The sequence below is a fragment of the Hippocampus comes genome, unplaced genomic scaffold (assembly GCF_001891065.2).
Source record: "Hippocampus comes isolate QL1 unplaced genomic scaffold, H_comes_QL1_v1.1 scaffold1, whole genome shotgun sequence".
In the NCBI taxonomy this organism is placed as follows: Eukaryota; Metazoa; Chordata; class Actinopteri; order Syngnathiformes; family Syngnathidae; genus Hippocampus; species Hippocampus comes.
In genome coordinates this window covers 2,849,982-2,869,202 of record NW_017805010.1, presented here as the reverse complement: position 1 = coordinate 2,869,202, position 19,221 = coordinate 2,849,982, and the positions used below count along the sequence as shown (strand labels likewise).

General features: G+C 43.2%; 1 protein-coding gene across 4 annotated transcripts in view; it reads left to right on the top strand.

Moving 5' to 3' along the window:
- Positions 1-62: 62 nt before the first annotated feature.
- hdac7a (histone deacetylase 7a) overlaps positions 63-19,221 on the top strand; it is a 62,711-nt gene continuing 43,552 nt past the window's right edge. For 2 of the 4 annotated variants that reach the window (XM_019863062.1, XM_019863059.1), the window contains exons 1-2: positions 63-347; positions 15,241-15,314. The gene's annotated coding sequence lies outside the window, so the exon portion shown is untranslated. Of the gene's footprint in view, positions 348-14,323; positions 14,505-14,585; positions 14,609-15,240; positions 15,315-19,221 lie in introns of those variants that run through there. The other 2 variants (XM_019863060.1, XM_019863061.1) reach the window with 2 other exon arrangements.

The following is a 19,221-nucleotide window of genomic DNA, read 5'->3' as shown; positions in this document are numbered from 1 at the left end:
AGAGAGAGAGAGAGAGGGAGAGAGAGAGAGAGAGAGAGAGAGAGAGAGAGAGAGAGAGAGAGAGTCCACAAGTCCACTCTGAGGGGTTAACCTTATTCTCCCTTTCTCTCGCTCTACCTCAATTTCTCCCTCCCTCTGATTGCCTTTTTGGTGCAGCCCCTCACTTTCTCAACATTTGGACCGGGAGAACTGTTGCCGTGCATGCGCGTGCATATATCTACTGTATGTATGCGTGTGTACGCAATAGTTTGGGTGTCCCCTCTCACCGCCGTGGAGCTCCCTGGACTGAACTGTACCAGATTATGGACCGATGGGATCTTCCCGTTGAATGACCGCACCGCACACTGGTAAGGCAACTGGACAAGTGATTCATGTCGAGAGTGTTTAGGGTGTCGACAATTTTAATGCAACAGGCCGCGTAGTGCTTAATGCTCGGTGTCTTCCACTTGGCAGAGCTCAACTGACATCTTTGTTTGGTGAAAGGCGCCTGTGTACACCCTTGGCATCTTTCACCCGTCTTCTAACCCCCCCCCCCCCAGCCCCCCATTCCTGTCTTGCCTCTCAGCCATCACCTCACCCCACCCCACACTCTCTCCCCGGTCAAAGTTACTCAAGTTACCGGTTTCCTCCTGTTGTTTTGAGCCCTGTGGTTTATGCGCAGTACTCTGAGGGCGCTCCCACGCTCTCCAAAAGAGAAAGAAGGCAAAGGAAAAAACAGTAACTATTTGAGAGCCTCAAAAGTCGTGAGAGAAGAAAAAAACGGGTCGCCACATGCTCACGTTTAGCACTTCATACCTGGTTTGTCACTTTTTTGTTTGTTGTACAAATTGCTTTTTTTTTTTTCCTTTTTCTTCTTCTTCTAAAGAGGTATTAGGGTGGCTGAGGTGGTGAGAAAATTGGAAACAGAGCCACCCACAGTGGAAGTGAGTCAGCTCGATATTTAGTGGTGTGTTTACTTTGGAAATGGCAGAAATTAGGCGAGCAACGTGGGGGAGGGGAGAAGGGGTTAAAGGGGTCCTGAAATATGTCAGAAGTGAAGAGGAAAACAATGAATTTGCGCTAGCGTTTGTTCGAAGCAGTGCAAAAATGTTTTGTGTGCGTGTGTGTGTGTGTGTGTGTGTGTGTGTGTGTGTGTGTGTGTGTGTGTGTGTGTGTGTGTGTGTGTTTTCCTGGAAGTGTTGCTTACAGTTGTGGATGAAAAAGTGGGAAATGTGTAGAAAAATGATGAGCGGCTCAAGGCTGTTTACAAAGGGAGGGAGCGGATTGTGTCCATCTGGGACAATCCCAGCTCAAAGCTTCTCCACCCTTAGCCCAAAAAAATCTGTCCCCCCTTCTCCCTCACTCTCTCTCTCTCCCTCCCTCGAATCCAGCGTCTCTTCATCAGGTGCAACTGCAAACATTTGGATTGCATCCTGCAAACCTTCATGGATCTCTGCATCTGCACCTGTTGCAAAAAAAGAGAGTCACGTCGTTTGGATTGCTGTTTCATGGTTGGTTGGTTAGGAACAAAACTTATCAGGAAGCGATTGGAATTTCTTTTTTTTCAAAATGGAAGCATCTCCCCCTGCTCCAGAATGTAAATAGAGAACCATTCCTAATGTCTCCTTCAACAACAAAGAAATGGACAAACTTTAGCAAAGAGTTCAACCGTGACCATCCGGATATCATTTGGCGTCTTATCATCCATTGGTGGGGATCATACTATTGGCAAATTTTCCTTTATCTAGGCTGCTTGGCTACCTTTCCTCCCTCTTGTCTTCCTCCCCATGTTTTGGCTCTGCCACTGGTGATAAGAGGACAGCGATGGTAGCACTTCCTCTCGCCACAGGAAGCAGGAAGTGTAGATTTCTACTGCGGCCTATCTGAGCAAACTGCGCTGTGTCCACTGGGATCATTATCGCTTGCCCATGCACTTTAAAGCCCCCCCCCCCCCCCACACACACACACACACACACACACACACGAATACCGATGGGAACGTGTGCTTTCTGTGGGTATTTGTGTCACCTGTCCGCATACAAAAACACGACCATATTACTTACTTTGCTAAGCCGCCGGATGGTAAGACACCTGGGAACCAGCGAACCCCGTGTCACTTTGACCTCTGGGTTAGCTAGCAGGTCAGAGGACGATTGGCTAATTGTTCCCCTCATCACGGCAAAGTTCGGTTATCTCCTGCTATGAGCACGTAGGTCGGGGTTGGCGCTGTTGAGCTTAAAAAAATACAAACAACCATTCATCACGTAATGAATTCCAGTAACACCCCAGGGTGGGAGAGAGGGACAGCAGAGGTCGACAAGATGATGATGTGGGAGAGCGACAAAGGGCATCTGGGGCTTTCTTTTGGTGCACTTCTTGTTCTGTCCACAATTTAGGATGTAGGGTGAGTAGATTTGAGCAAAGAGGCAAGGTTATGCTCACTAAAACTCATGAAATAAATACAACTCGAAACTTTTTTGTGAAGGACATTAAAAAAAAAAAAAAAAAAAAATTGAAAAAAGAGAGACTGCTATAAATAACTGATATCTAACCGGGACTACATTTTATGCCATTACACAAAGTGAAATCAACTAATAATTACAATGAAAATGTCCTTTGTTTTCATCTTTGTCAATTATTTTCATACATGAGCTTACAAGGTTTAATTTAACTGTATTTATTTCAATGTACGGCCATACTAAAACTAAAATTAATACTAAAACTAATAAACGCTAAACTAAACCAAAGTATTTTTGGGGGAAAAAAAAACTATTAACCTTCAAAAACAAAAGAAAAAAATAAATTTAAAAAACGGACTGAAATGGTAAATATAAAACTATTATAACAAAATAGGTTCTCATTACTTTGGTGAAATTCTACAAAGTAATGATGAGATCATTAAAAAATACTAATGATAATTAAGTCTGTTTATAATGGCCATCGCCTAAAATCCGGTGGAAACACGTCTGGTATCTTGCCTCGCCAAAAGACATCTACTTTTCAGCCCAAATAAAATATTTCAGCAACAGCGGTCGGGATGGGGGGTCGCTGTGGATGCCCCCCTCAGGTGGATGCCCCCTCACCCCCTCTCCTTTTGAAGAGGAATTATGATAAAATGTATTCCAACAAGTCCCTTGGTGCTCTTGTTATAAGTGTTATTTTTGTAGTCTGTGTAATTACAGACACTTGCAGGCAGTGGGGGAGGGGGGGAATCAATCATGATGTGAGTTTTTCATTCCATTACGCTGCTCATTTGCCATAAGTGCTGGCTGCCTAAAAGCTATTAGCTTTTATATGCTGGATGTCAAGCAGTATATACAGGCCATGAGGACGACATTATTTTCCAAAAACTAATTTTGGACTGGAGATAATGGTGCAACAATGTACTTTGTACTTTAAAATGCTATTCTGCCAAATACATTTTGGGGATGGGGGGGGGGGGGAGAGATGAAAGTCATTCCAACCTATTTACAAATGAAATGTTTTAATCAACATTTTAAAGTGCACGATTTCTCCAGAATTTTATTGATGAGTGACTGTGGCTCACAACGTCATTTCCTTCGCTTCAACACTAGGTTTTGTTCACGGTGAGCTGGAAATGATGAAAATAGCACCGCGGATACAAAGAGAAGGAAGACTTACACAAAAGCAAAGCGGACAAACACACCGATGAGTAAACTAAGCCAAAATAATAAGCTCAAAGGGCCATCGCTGAATCGCAAGAAAATAAAGAGATTTGAGGCGATTGGGAATCATTGAAGATGTGAGCGCAAACCATGAGCGGGTCATGGGTCAAGAGGGGTGAGGAGGTCAGAGTGGGCTCAGCAGCTCTACTTAGAACAGGATATCCTGCGAGGAAAACCCATCTGTCTCCCTCTTACGCACTCTCGTTCTGCCTCTTAATGTCGCACGGAGGGCACTGCAAAGAGGCGAGGTGTAACCTTTCACTGCCAGCACCAAAGAAAACACAAGCTGAGAAACTCTGCTTTCATCAATCATCGGTGACAGAAACCGATAGAAGTGATGTGCGCCCGGTGTCACTTTCTGCAGCGAGCTGAGGTGACCGTGCCGTACTTCTATCGTGTCCAGCGCTGCGGCTGGTCGCAGAAAATCACTTGAGCGGCCAAGATAAATTTCCTCGCTGAGACAACAAAGTGACCGTATCTTATCTTGGTCAGGCAGACTGTGTGCTCACTCTGTCGCATCCCACTTGTGGTGGAAAATTACAATCATCCGGTTGTGCGTTTCAAACAAGAAAGTGTCCATTAAATTACATAAAATACAAAACATCAATAATACTCTTTGCATTAGTCTCAGAGAGTTCAATAATCAGTGCAAAATATTTGTGTTTGTTTAAAATGATTAGTGATTCAACTGTGGAATTAAATACCCCCCCGCCCCCCCTCCCTAAAATGTTTCGGGAGCCAGTGAAGGGATGCCAGAGTAGGAATTTTGTGCTCCCTCTTACGAGTACCAGTCAAGAGGCGAGCAGCAGCATTCTGGACCAACTGGAGATGCTTAATGCAGGATTGGCTGACTCTAAAGTAAAGTGTATACCAGAAATCCAGCCGAGATGCGACAAAGGCATGAATTACTGTTTCAAAGTGCTCTTGGGGAAGGAGAGTCTTTACTTTAGCCAGCTAAGATGAAAGAAGCTGCATTTAACAACAGGACCAATTTGCCAGTCCAATTTAAAATCACTGTCCCGGTTTAAAACCCAAGTTCAAGACTGTTGGCTTAAAATAAAGAGCCAGGGGGCCGAAGTCCGCAGAATGGGATGTCCAAGGGCCCCTGGGACCAAACACCATCACTTCTGTTTTCTTTTAATTGAAATTCCAGAGTTTTAGTGCCATCCAGGTCTTGATTTCCTCCAGACAGGATAAAAGTGGGCTCAATGAGAAAGCGTCTTTTTTGCAGAGATCTGACAGTCATTCACATCACCCTTGTAGTCTCCTTGAGTAGGTGATGCTTGCCGATGAAAACGTGCCTTACTGTTGGTTTTTTTTTTTCCAGCTGATTGTTTACAGGAATGCAAAGAGAGCGATGAACTGGCGGTGAGGGATGGCCAACAAGAGCATAGAGTTATATTTGGCCTGCATGGGTTTTTATTATACACAGACATACTCAAGACATACAGACCTTTTTCGGCTCGTGCATTGACACTGTGAGACTTCCAACTTGTTTCGTGTGTGTGCACGTGTGCGTGTGTGTTTGTGCTTGTGCGAGCGCTTGATATCCTCGGGATAGTCTTGTGGTCGCTATGGTTTGTGAACAACTTGCCCGCAACTCCAAACATCCTGAGGTTGTTGTGGGTCGTTCGCCTGTCATGATGACTTTGTGTGTGCTGTCGCTTGGGTTGACCTCACTTACTCTCAGATTAAAGAGGTTGTAATTCATTCACCCCCCTAACCCCCCCCCCCGCCCCTCCTATACCTCGTTAGGTGTTGCCCCGCTTTCGCTTCTGTGGAATTTGCATGTTGTGTTCCAGTGTGGCTTGTGTCCGGGTGCCTCCTCCCACACACCAAAGTGAATGTCAATTGTCGCCTTGAGTTGGAATGAATCGATGCTTGTCCATCGGGGTGTTCACACGGCACACATTTGCATCGGTGCTGCACCGACGTATTTTGTTGCGATATATCTTACACCGGTGTAAATTTTGTGGAGCGTCCACACGTAAAAAGCTGCTTACTAAAGAGAAGCGCGTTAACCCCGGTGCAGCCCCACTTGCGTTCACACGGCAGTTTCTGCGGCCGTGCAATACGATAATACAGAAAAAAAACATGCACATGCGTAAAGTGTACAGTGAAACTCCTCTACAACGAAATAATGTTTGCAGCCAGAAATTTTTCACAACAGGTCATATACAGACACACACACACACACACACACACACACACACACACACACACACACACACACAAACGTATGTGTACTTTATATTTTTATTCGAATAGTGCATAAGTATGAGCAAACACTTATTTGACACTTCATATAGTCAGTGTAGAAAGAAAAAAAGGGAACGAAGCAGTGGAAGTCGCTGTTGGATTAGACTTCGTTGTAGTGAATCTCGTCGTGAAGCAAGAGCAGAGAAAAAGATTTCGTATAACGCAAAAGGGGTTTTTTTTTCGTTGTATGGGGGGCAGGAAAGTAGGAATGGTGTTAATGCATGAAGATTTTTTCATACTAGGGGGTATTTTCGCCCATGTAGGTTTGGTTGTAGAGGAGTTTCACTGTACTTCTTTTTGCCCGCCTTGTTTGTGACATATGGAAAAACCATGGTTTATACTTCTCCAGTCAAAAATCAACCCTGTGGTCTATCAGACACCGTAAAAGGATGAGAGAGAGAAAGGAAAGATGCCCAGGATGCAAGTTATGCAATACCTGTATGTAATCAACTCTTCTCACGCCTACCGAGTCTACCCCTGGAGCGTTCCCACGTCCCATTTTATATCGACGCTGCCCCGCAAACTAGCATTTACTCCAGAGTAAATTTTTAAACCACCTCCTGAGCAGGGTTAAATTTGCTCCGGTTTAAGCTGTTTTCAGGGGCTACACCGGTATGACTTTATACGTGTGAATGCTCTACGGGGGGGCAGCCCTGGTGCTACACCGGAGTAAAAGTTCCCGTGTGAACACTCCTCATATCTTTGTGTACAGAGGTTAGCAGAGATTTGAAACGGTTGATCTACGGTGGAACCTGTCGAGCACACGATCTGCTCCGGAATGATTTTCTTCTTTGGATTGGTTTGCTAAATTCACACTTTTTCTGTGAGCAACCACGGTTGCGATCGGTCCTTTTTTTGAATGCCTTACTCAGACGCCACAAAGAAAGGAAGAAGAAATCGCAAAATAGTTCATCCCATCGATGCCCTCAAGCACTTGTGAGATGAGGCGTATTTTACAATGATACAATTCCAACTGGGATGGCCGTAGCGGCATTTGATTTAAGCCGTTCCACATTATTCGTCATCATATCTGTTTCAAGTTTTAGGAATTCGGGTAACACAAAAAATATGGATGACATCTGCTTATCATGTGACATCCTGCTGTCTGCTCAGTGTTTTCCCTTTAACGGCTTTCCCGTTAAATGGAGCACGAAGGAGTTTTTGTTGGGTATTGCAGGTGTGATGTTTTCAGCGCACCATAAAACAAGAATGGAGAAAACCGTTCAGGGTGCTTCGAGTTGTTCTGACCACACCCTCGTCGTAGCACAAAACGAAACAGATTTTCAGACATCTGATAGCCATGGAAACACACACCCACACACCCACACACACACACACACACACACACACACGCACACAGACAAACGTAAGTGTACTCTTTATTTTTATTCCAATCGTGCATAAGTATGAGCATAAATTATTTGACACTTCATATAGTCAGTGTAGAAAGAAAAAAAGGGAACGAAGCAGTGGAAGTCGCTGTTGGATTAGACTTCGTTGTAGTGAATCTCGTCGTGAAGCAAGAGCAGAGAAAAAGATTTCGTATAACGCAAAAGGGGTTTTTTTTTCGTTGTATGGGGGGCAGGAAAGTAGGAATGGTGTTAATGCATGAAGATTTTTTCATACTAGGGGGTATTTTCGCCCATGTAGGTTTGGTTGTAGAGGAGTTTCACTGTACTTCTTTTTGCCCGCCTTGTTTGTGACATATGGAAAAACCATGGTTTATACTTCTCCAGTCAAAAATCAACCCTGTGGTCTATCAGACACCGTAAAAGGATGAGAGAGAGAAAGGAAAGATGCCCAGGATGCAAGTTATGCAATACCTGTATGTAATCAACTCTTCTCACGCCTACCGAGTCTACCCCTGGAGCGTTCCCACGTCCCATTTTATATCGACGCTGCCCCGCAAACTAGCATTTACTCCAGAGTAAATTTTTAAACCACCTCCTGAGCAGGGTTAAATTTGCTCCGGTTTAAGCTGTTTTCAGGGGCTACACCGGTATGACTTTATACGTGTGAATGCTCTACGGGGGGGCAGCCCTGGTGCTACACCGGAGTAAAAGTTCCCGTGTGAACACTCCTCATATCTTTGTGTACAGAGGTTAGCAGAGATTTGAAACGGTTGATCTACGGTGGAACCTGTCGAGCACACGATCTGCTCCGGAATGATTTTCTTCTTTGGATTGGTTTGCTAAATTCACACTTTTTCTGTGAGCAACCACGGTTGCGATCGGTCCTTTTTTTGAATGCCTTACTCAGACGCCACAAAGAAAGGAAGAAGAAATCGCAAAATAGTTCATCCCATCGATGCCCTCAAGCACTTGTGAGATGAGGCGTATTTTACAATGATACAATTCCAACTGGGATGGCCGTAGCGGCATTTGATTTAAGCCGTTCCACATTATTCGTCATCATATCTGTTTCAAGTTTTAGGAATTCGGGTAACACAAAAAATATGGATGACATCTGCTTATCATGTGACATCCTGCTGTCTGCTCAGTGTTTTCCCTTTAACGGCTTTCCCGTTAAATGGAGCACGAAGGAGTTTTTGTTGGGTATTGCAGGTGTGATGTTTTCAGCGCACCATAAAACAAGAATGGAGAAAACCGTTCAGGGTGCTTCGAGTTGTTCTGACCACACCCTCGTCGTAGCACAAAACGAAACAGATTTTCAGACATCTGATAGCCTCATTGTTTCTTGTCTTCTCTATCAACGACAACAAAAATCTCTCTGCACTTCCTTCTTCTCATCTTATTTCCACCTTCTTCCTCTTTGTTTCTTTTGTATCATTCATCTTGCCCTGCATGCACTCTTTCTCTCCCCCTTCATTCGGTCTTTTACTTTTTCTTCTCATGCAGCATTCTTTACATTCCTGTTGGCTTCTTAAGGGGAAGGACCCCGCTGGCAGGCCAAGGCCAAACATTATTATAGTGCTCTCAACAGCCCTCTGTCCCCCCCCACCCTCCCCCCCTTCATTTCTTTCTTCCACCCTCTCACCCTACACTCATCGGTACATATCAATGCTTTGACTGTCTCTGTCTCCACTTTACAATCTTACCCCTACGCAACAGGCTTTGTAATTGTATTTCGCGGATAGAGGCAGTTTTTGTACTAAAGGCTAACTTTGTTTCGTAAAACAAAAAATGGAAATGAGGCTCATCCGCTTTACTTCGCCTGCTGCATGAAACTGGATATGAACCTCATTAGGTTGTCGCCACTTGGCTTGATTTAAAAAAAAAAAAAAAAAAAAAAGGAACACCGATGGGTTCTTGCGGGGGCTCGTCACAAGGGATTGCGCCTGTCATCTGATCTCATTTGACGAGTGTACGTCTCTGTAATTGGCCTGCAGTTGTTTCAAGGCTCACTTCTTCAGTAAAAAGGTTTGTTGGAATAGGTGGGAGGCGACTATTAAGTGAACAGTTGACAACATCCTGCCCCAAAATGGGCCAATAGAATGATTAGTGCTGGTTCACTTAAATATTAAATCAATGCATGTGCATGGGAAACTAAAGACGAACTTTGACACTTACTCCTTACTCTGTGACTTCAGCCAGATTCTGCCAAACGTTTACAGTCTGTTTACAGTCTGTACATGAATGTTTAACTCCCAGCTCCATGCCGAGGTTTTTAATCATACTTTTAAGAAAGTGCTTCATCTGTAAAGCACATTAATAAAATTGATGTTTGCGGAAAATATGAACTTTGTTGCAGTGTGTGTATGCGTGCACTCGTGTGTGTGTGTGTGTGTGTGTGTGTGTGTGTGTGTGTGTGTGTGTGTGTGTGTATATCCCGCTCTCCCCGTGGGCGGTTGCTTGCTGCACTACTTTTCTGTCACCATGTGGTTTTGTTATTTTCAGCATGAAACCGGATGTGATTCAGACTTCATGGCAGATTGTGTAATTGAATTGGACCGAGCGTACACACATGCACACTTACGTACATTGCGCCACACACCCACGCAGGGAGGTGTTCTGAGAAAGGTACTTTGGATTCCCCCACTGTCTGCACAGAGACACCTGAAGGCAGGGTGAGCGGATAGCGGGCCCCCCTCGTGAGGTAGACATACGCACGGTACTTGGTTTCAATATTGCTCGGCTCCGTCGCTCGATGACCTGGCTGGCCTACGCTCAGGTTGGAAAATCACACGAAAAGCGCATGCTTTAGTTCTGTGGAGACAAACAACAGTTTCAAGTTGGGGGGAAACATTGAGAAGTGTGGGTGAAACTCACAAAAATTGCACTGCCTGACTGAAAAACAAAAAAACTGTGAATTCTGACATGATGAAAGGAAAAAAAACCAAGAGATGACGATACAAAGAATATATAATTAAGATGATAAAATGTCTGTATATTTTTAAAAAGAAGAAAAGTGCTCACGCAGTCGGAACCAGCTGAGAACCCAGACTTGACCGTCAACACAAAAACCTTGAAGTGGAAGCTGCGAAGGGGAACCAACTTCCTATTTTTTTCAGTTTGAGGTGTAGCGGTCTGAGCCCGGTCCATACGTTGCACAAACGCGGTCTTCTGGCACATCACGTGTGAGCGAGCCACATTTCCATCCCAGAACCTTTTCACTGGGAGACAGTAATGCGCATTAACCCTTTCATGCACAAATAATGATAACCTACATCAGGATTTTTTTTTTTTTTTATTAGTCTTTAGGTATGAAAAAAATAATAATCCCCTTAGAAGGCCGTGGATGGCAACACACATAAGGGCCCATTGTAGTGGTTGATGAACAACAGTGACATTAAGATTAATTAGTACAAAAGAGAACAACATTTGCATAGCTGTCCACTCCAGTAACCACTGTCCCTGAAAAGGGTAAACGCTTCTGTTCAGTTACAAACTGGAAAAGGCCAGTCATAAACTTGCCTCCATATAGGCAAAATGACAATAACGATGCAAATTTAACTTGTGTGTTGCAACACTTTTCCCCGTTCCTCCCAAGCAGTTCGGCCTAATCCAGGTACTGCGATCCAATTGTTTTCACTGGAATCAGCCGGCATCAACAGAGAATGTCTGCAAAAAGAAACCACAACATAGCGCTTGGATTAGGATCTAAAGACAATGCAGCCTGTTATTGATATTCACGCAAATGGGATGAGAAGAACGCAAAAGGCGCCATTTTCCCAGACAAAGCTTGCCTTCTTTTTACATGCCAAGAAGAAAGGCCGAAGAATGTGCTCTATTGTTGTCATTTGTTTAATGGGCAGCCTTGCTCTTATTATTGAACGTACAAGCCAATTACATTGTGTCACGCTAATAGGATGTTACTCATATGTAGCTGACACAGCCGTCCCGCATTCACACCATCTAGGAAGGTTTCTCAACGGTTTTGGGCCCCGAGAAATTTCTTAGAAAATGTATGCATGGATGTGACTTCTGAAGCAGAAAACTCTCATGTGAGCTACATGACCGGATATGTTGGGCTGATGTTTTCCGAGGGGTTTCCCGAGAGGTTGGAGGAGCTTGTGTGTATAATGGCAACATGAAAAAAAAAAAAGAAAGACTTGGTTTGGAAAATACTTTTGGCAACGTGGAATTTACTTTTATACAAAATAACGACATTGGTTGGATGTTTGTTTTTATTTACGGTCGCTTCCTTGACTTGAGAGTGGTTGGTTTTCGCCACACAGAGACAAAATCGTTACCAAAACATCATGATTATGTTTATGTGTTTATGATTTTGTCACTTCCTGACGATGGACATCAAATGGCTGACAATTTTAGGAGATTATCCTCTAAAATTATACCGTATTTTCTGACTTTAGGATTATAAAACCCTTTGAATTATAAAGCGCACCTTCCATGAATGGCCTATTTTTAAACTGTTTTCATAGATAGGGCGCACCACATTATAAGGCGCATAGAATAGAAGCTACAATAGTGTCTGCAGTTGCGCTATGCATCCACTAGATGGTGCTATGCTAAAGGGAATACAATACAATACAGCTTTATTTCTATAGAGCCTTCACAACCGCTGCAGCTGTAACAAAGCTATGAGAACTGGTCACAAACATGGGCATAAAAATACAAGCGGCAATACGAAACAATAAATGAAATACAAAAGTTATGAAGACAATTGATTCAACAAAAATGTACACAAAGCTTGTTGGCTCACAACTACAATGGGCTAAATATCCTTCGAAGTCTTGCTTGTCTCCTTCATCCTTCGTTTAGTCAGTGGTTAACTATGCTGTTGGTATTGGTACATCGTCATCTTACAACACTCCCGCCTCAGGTCCCCTTTCGAAACACTCATCAAGCATCGGCGCAGACCTGAAAGTTCCTGCTCGTCTTCACGTTTGTGAGATCATTTGTGATCATACCAGAGCTCTGCCTCAGAGGGCTGGATTCTAGACCGGTGCGTATGAGAATCCGTTTTGAGATAATCATAGCAGACCACACGACCAAAACTGTTCATTTTTAAAAAATAATCTTTATGTGTGCATTCTGTCACAGACAAAAGAAGCTTTAAGAAATTTACGTGTATCAGACCTAAGACAAACAAACATGCTGCAGCAAAACACCACATAGTTAAATGCGGCATATAAAGTTTGTCACATCCTACATTTTTCAACAACTGTCACAAAGAATCCTGAATCAGATTATCTCTCAGCATTACAAACCATTGCGAAAATCTGCTTTATTAGGTGACATATAAAGTTTGTTCCCGCATAAATCATGGTGAAACATTGCAGTCACGGCTTGTGCAATAGCGATGACTGGAAGCGGGTGTCGAGTTTATTGCCTATCCTAAAGCGAGCAACTATGAGAAATGCCTACGTTGATTCAAGCTATGTGGAAGACCGGACGACCAGCTGAATTCATTGAGAATGAATAGCGACATATACTGTAAATCTGTACTCAAGATAATATTTTGCATTCCCATAATGCCTGCTTCAATTCACGGCTATTTTATTGATACACTTTCAAGAAAAAAATCCACATGCAGTGACTGTGGCACTTCTGTGTTTCTTTGACTTCTTAGTACCTCACACTAAAAGAAAGAACTCCAAATGTTTCTTGGCCCATAAACATAGTCAGTGAGTGAGAAAAAAATACTTCAATTAAATACATAAACCCTTTCTGCTTGCTCTTCCTAGAACTATATTGCTATAATTCAGAAACATGACTGAAAAATCAGACGGGAAATCTGTCAGCCTTGCACAATTCCCGCTAGAATTTGCTGCTACTTTGGACAATGTTTATCCAGAGCAGGGATGGCCAGCTCTGGTTCTTAAGGGCCGCTGCCCTGCCTGTTTTCTCTCTCTCCCCCTCTTGCAACACACCTAATTCAAATGATCAGCTGATCAGCAAGCGCCGAAGAGGCTTGATAAGGAACCAAAACACATTTGCACCCATTAATACATCTGTGTATATGAAATGTATTTTTGTTTGGTATTAATGTGATGTGATGACAGACAAATGTTAATTCTGAACTGCTCCAGATGAATTACATGGTGCAATTTTGTGCCGTTACACTGCATTTGTGTATTGCAGGGGTGTCAAACTCATTTTTGTCGTGGGCCACATTTTACTTAGCGTTTCCCTTGGAGGGCCATTGTGACTGACAGCATATAAAAAAAGTCAATAATCACGGTTTATTCAACGATTGATTAAGTTACTGTAATGAGGGGTTTGGTCACAAGAAAATGCTTACAATATGTGTCCAATTTATTAATTAAATATGATAATTTAAATTTTTGGTCGAGATTTTAGCAAGCATCATGAAAGTGGACATTTCTGATTTGCTTTTGCGGGCCACATAAAATGATGTGCTCGGCCAGATCTGGCCCCCGGGCCTTGGGTTTGACACCTGTGGTGTATTGAATTCATGCTTTCTTTTCTGTGATGGTACTCGTATCAAGAGGTAGATTAAATCGTAAAAGTCCCACCGAATGCATGGTACTAAACGCACGGGCCAATTCCAGTTTGGAATTTGGAGGTTGATAAGCAGCCCAAATAGAAGTGCTGTTTCACAATTTCCCACAATACCTTTAGAATGTAAATGAGTCGATTAAAAAAAATGCAGCGGGTGTCACAGACAAACCCGCTTTCATCCGGCTCCGTTCAAACAAGTGCAACACTGCCGGGTATGAATTTGACTGGCAGTAGATGGAGCCACAGAGTAGGTTCCATTGATCAACTCAAGCGCTTACTTTGGCCTCTACTTATTTATGTTCATAATGATGATGATAAAAGTTATGAGAAAATGCAGATTTGCTGTCGCGTGTACAGTATCCCATGGGAATTTGTCGTTGGTGAAATCAATGATCCAGGTCCGAGTAAAATCGAGGCTATTTTTGGTGGGGCCCGCCTTGCTCGCTTGCTATTTCTGTCAGCAGAAAGAGCCACGGAGGAGGAGGAGGAGAAGGAGGAGGGGGCGGACTTTCTTTTCGCAACTTCGCCGCGACAACTCTTTTCTTCCTCCTCCTCAGCGCCGCCGGAGATCCTGCTGACAAAAGCGCCGCCACCTCCGGTTCACGGTCGCCGCGGCTCACGGATGTACCGACGTTAGCTGGATATACTTCCCCGAGTTTTGGATACGCGCACGGGTCGACTCTTGTCTTCCAAGGTCTGATGTACAAACAGCTGGAACTTTGTTCGCCTTCTTTTTCCTTTTGCTTGACGTCGTAGTTTTGGAGTTGAGAATTGTTTTAAAAGCGAGGAGGTGCACAGGTGTTTTTTCTTTTTGTGTGTGTGTGTGCTTCACTCGCAACAGTTTTTAGTGAACCGCGTGACACGTTGGTGTGTTTTTTTTTTTGTCGATTTTCAATGATTACAACTTTTATGTAGTGAAACATACAAAGTCACTTGTCACTTAAAACAACGATGTTTCTAAAAACACAGCATACGAAGTTGCTCCGAGAGATGGATTGTTGTTTTGTACACAGCATCAGCGTTTCAGAAGTATAAGCTGAAATGTCCACCGCGTTTGCATCCCCATCAGTGGTTGGTTTTGTGTTTTGTGTGCACGTGAGGTAGCTTTCCTTCTTTTGGCCAAGCCATACCTGCACAGGCATTGTGTCATTCATTCACACAAATCTGGGGTTTAATATTTGACTTGCACTGGCTGTATGCGGATGCATCCACCAAGGTGCATAATGGGGAGTACAACAACACCTCATAAAACTTTTTATCTGCATTTCCTGGCCTGTCCGCATTGAAACAACCACAAGCGACAGGAGTTCAGGGTTACTTTCGCGCAGCACAGAAGGGGGATTCACTGACATTTGAGATTGTTTATCTTCTCGTAGTATTTGCATGTGATTTGCACTTCAATTTGTGTTCTGTGTTTTTTGTTCCCACAGATGGAATCAGCACCCGAAACGAGCAATCTAAAGATATAAAAAGGGGCAGTCCGGCAAATTTCATTCAGCACCAGGTAGGTTTATGACTGACTGTGATGTTTCACTTGAACTCATTAAAAATGGGCCACAGTTGTCATCATTGAAACATTCATGTGGGAAAATGCCACCAATCCACAATAAGCTCCCTCAGGATGACATCTTTAGATTTTTTTTAAACATCTCGCACATTGACTTACAGTGTTTTTACACGGCTGTGCTGACAGCAATTTTTCCAGCATGGCCAATGAATGATCTAAGCGGTTCGCAAGTGAGGGAACAGCAGTAAAAACATAGAACAGGTGTTGGCCTATTTGGAAAGATGAATTTCACCTTGTTGTGGTTTTCATTTTTTACTCAAATTGCATATAAAATTATACATGATATTTTAATTAATATATTGTACTGCTTATAGTGTACAGAGTAGCATCCAGGCCCCTTTCTTGTGTCACAGTTCCTTGAGCAGTTTTGTTATTGTTACTTTTCCTCTCTGCCATTACTGGTTATCCTCTGTGGCGGCATCATCTAACAATACCATAAAAAAAGCTGATCATTTAGATCAGGGGTCCCCAACCGCCGGTCCGCGGACCGGTACCGGTCCGCAGGGCATTTGGTACCGGGCCGCACAGAAAGAACTTGCCTTAATTCCGTTTTATTTCGGAATACGAAAGATGTTTTATTTTGAAAAATTACCGGATTCTCCGTTACATCCGTCTGTGTCACGCTTGACGCACGTCAAGCAACGCTTTCCCCCGTCACGTGACCGATTCCGCTTTAAAAAAAAACACCAGAGCTCGCAAAATGAGTAAAAAAACTGCTGGAGATCAAATGACAGCGGCCTTAAAAGTACGTTCGAGACAACTGGATAAAAGTTATGGCTGAATATTCTGAGATCGCCACAGTAGCACTGTTGCTATTTCCGACATCCTACCTGTGTGAGGCGGGGCTTTTCTGCAGCAACGGCGACTAAAACAAAATTACGAAGTAGACTTGACGCAAAACACACACTTGAGGTGTCATTGTCTCCTATTACTCCAAGATGGGACCGTCTGGTTGCAGAAAATCAAGCTCGGGGCTGTGGTGAGTCGTCATTTTCATGCACTTTGAATTTGTATTGCATCGTATTTTGAAGGCATTAAACATGACCATAGCGATCAGAGTGTTGCGGCCTGATTAGACGCTCCTTGTGTTTATTATTATATTTCGAAAACACCACAGTTTTCATGCAGCTCATACCATATTATTTTGTTGTATTATTTCCGCCACACCTTCATTGCCGGTCCCTGAAAATATTGTCTGACATAAACCGGTCCGTGGGGCAAAAAAGGTTGGGGACCCCTGATTTAGATGATTAATGAGTTATCATATGATTTGCTGCTGTCTGGGGATGGTGTGAACCTGAAGTATCGTTTGGCTTCAAACATACAGTAAGTGACGAGATGGACCATTGATTGTAATTAAGTAAAAATACAAGTGATATCAACTGATATATGTCAGCTTCGTTAGACTGGTAAAAAGCCCGCATTGTTTAGATATTTGTCGCTATTAATGTTGACTGCATCGAGAGATTTGTTTTTTCAATTTGAGTTTGAAATGAACGACTGTATTTGAAAGCACCTCAAGTCTCGCTAGCGTTGACAGATGTCAATGTTTGACCATATCTGTTTGAACTCCAAAAATGGAATGTGTTTTAAACGCAAATAGAAATATTTAATCATAAACATCTGCCTGCTACATGGGCACCAGTGATTCAAGTGATCGGCCGACAACACACACAATACAGCAGTTACCGAGTTTTAAGCTAGCAAGCGTTTGATAGTTGGAGACCCAACCGGCCGCCTACTGTGTTTTACCACAGTGGTACCTAACAGTATTTATAATTCAACACGGAACACTGGATGACGAGCGTGCAGTCTCCGTTGCCGAAAGAGCGTCTCAGTGAATGGGAGCCAGCTGAATGGGAAGCCATTCTTTATCAAGCAAATAGTCCTAGTTTAGTTCGGTTGCCATGAACATGGCAATTGGAGAGTTGGAGAGTTTTGGAGAGTTATTATTCAGATGTGCAGAGTTATTATTCATTTCCTTTTATACAGGAAGGAATTAACCTGACGCGCATCCCAGACGGATTTATCCGCCTTGTGTGCGCAGTCTGACATATGACACAGAGGCCCTCCAAGCTCCTTTTGCTGTATTCCCCCAAAGTATCAGCCGGGATATTAAATCATGCACTCGTGCTAGTGTGACCGGATGACATTTTAACCACCGCATACTCTGAAAAGTTGGCATCATTTGCGAGCATACTGTATTGGTCGCAGTGTCGAGACTTGCTAAAACTTGGTTGAAGACATCTTGCTGACTCGGGTTTCCGCCGCATGTCTCAGATTAAAATGTTTGGCTCCGCCCCATTGTAAACCAGTTAGCCAGCTGTTTCTTTGTGTATTCTACTCCAAGAGGAACATACATGCCTGTGTGATCGCACTGTGTAAGATCACAATGGACGTCTGGGCTCACAATAGGGGTTGGCTCGTTCTGTGCCAGTCTACGATGACTGCGCTGCATTGGCTGCGCGTGCGTGTGCGCGTGTACTCCTGTGGAAAAAGGTGAAGTCATGGCAATGGGTTGACAGCATCTGGTTACATGTGTGCAATCCACACAGTGGAATTGACCCTGGCTCCTTCACCATTGTCTCACAGTTGAATTAATTTTCCTTACAGAGCCCGTTGTTTGAATAGTTAAAAGTCATGAGGGAGCAACAATCTAATCACATGTAAAAAATGTGACACACCCAAACATCACACATTCTTTTATTATGGACCGGCAGTTTAATTCTATATAACGTCCTAAATGATGGCAAACAATATATAGGAGAGTATTTATTCACATAAAAAAAAATAAAATAAAGCAATTAAATGTTCAATTTAATGTGTTATTTTTTTTCATTAAATTGAACATTTAATACTTTATTGTTGATGTCACGTTAGCCTTCTTTTAACTGCAATCTAATTGAGACTAAATCAACAGTTCCTCAAGAATTGCACAATCGCACGGCACACATAGGCAAACAACCATTCACAGTCGCATTAGCACTTAGGGACAATTTTGAGCATTCAAACAACCTATCATGCATGTTTTTGGAATGCAGGGGGGAGGGGACGGACCAGAATACCCGGAGAAAGCCCACGGGAAGAACATGCAAATTCTACACAGGAAGTCCGCAGCTCGGATTCAAACCCATGACCTCTGTACTGTGAGGCGGACGTGCTAACCAGTCACCAAGTGCCACTCTGAGGAAAAAAAAAAACCCAAACATACATATATATATATATATATATATATATATATTTTACTCGCACTCGGATGTACGGTACATTTATGCTGCACATCACACAGAGAATCAGAGCGCACACAAGCATGCAAAAAGAGATGTCAGACAGAGTCAAAGGGGTGCACACACTCAACTCAACTGTATTTATAGAGCACTTGGAAACAGCCATCGCTGCATACAAAGTGCTGTACATGGAGCAACTATCATATATACAACAAAAAAGCAATAAATCAGTAACAAAGACGGTAGAAAGCACCAAACAGTAAAACTAAAATCAAATCTGAGTCATGCTGAGTCAAATGCCAAAGAATACAAGTGAGTTTTGAGGCGGGTTTTAAAGATGGGCAGCGAGGGGGCTTGCCGAATGTTCAGTGGGAGGTCACTCCAGAGAGAGGGACCAGCAACGGAAAAGGCTCGATCCCCTCTGAGCCTCCGTTTAGTTCTTGGTACTTCTAATAATGTCTGGTCTGCAGACCTGAGGCGTCGGGCAGGTGTGTAGGAGCGTATGAGCTCAGAGAGGTAGGGTGGCGCTAGGTCATTTAAAGATTTGAAAACAAATAATAGGATCTTAAAAAGAACTCTAAAATGTATAGGGAGCCAGTGAAGGGATGCCAGAGTAG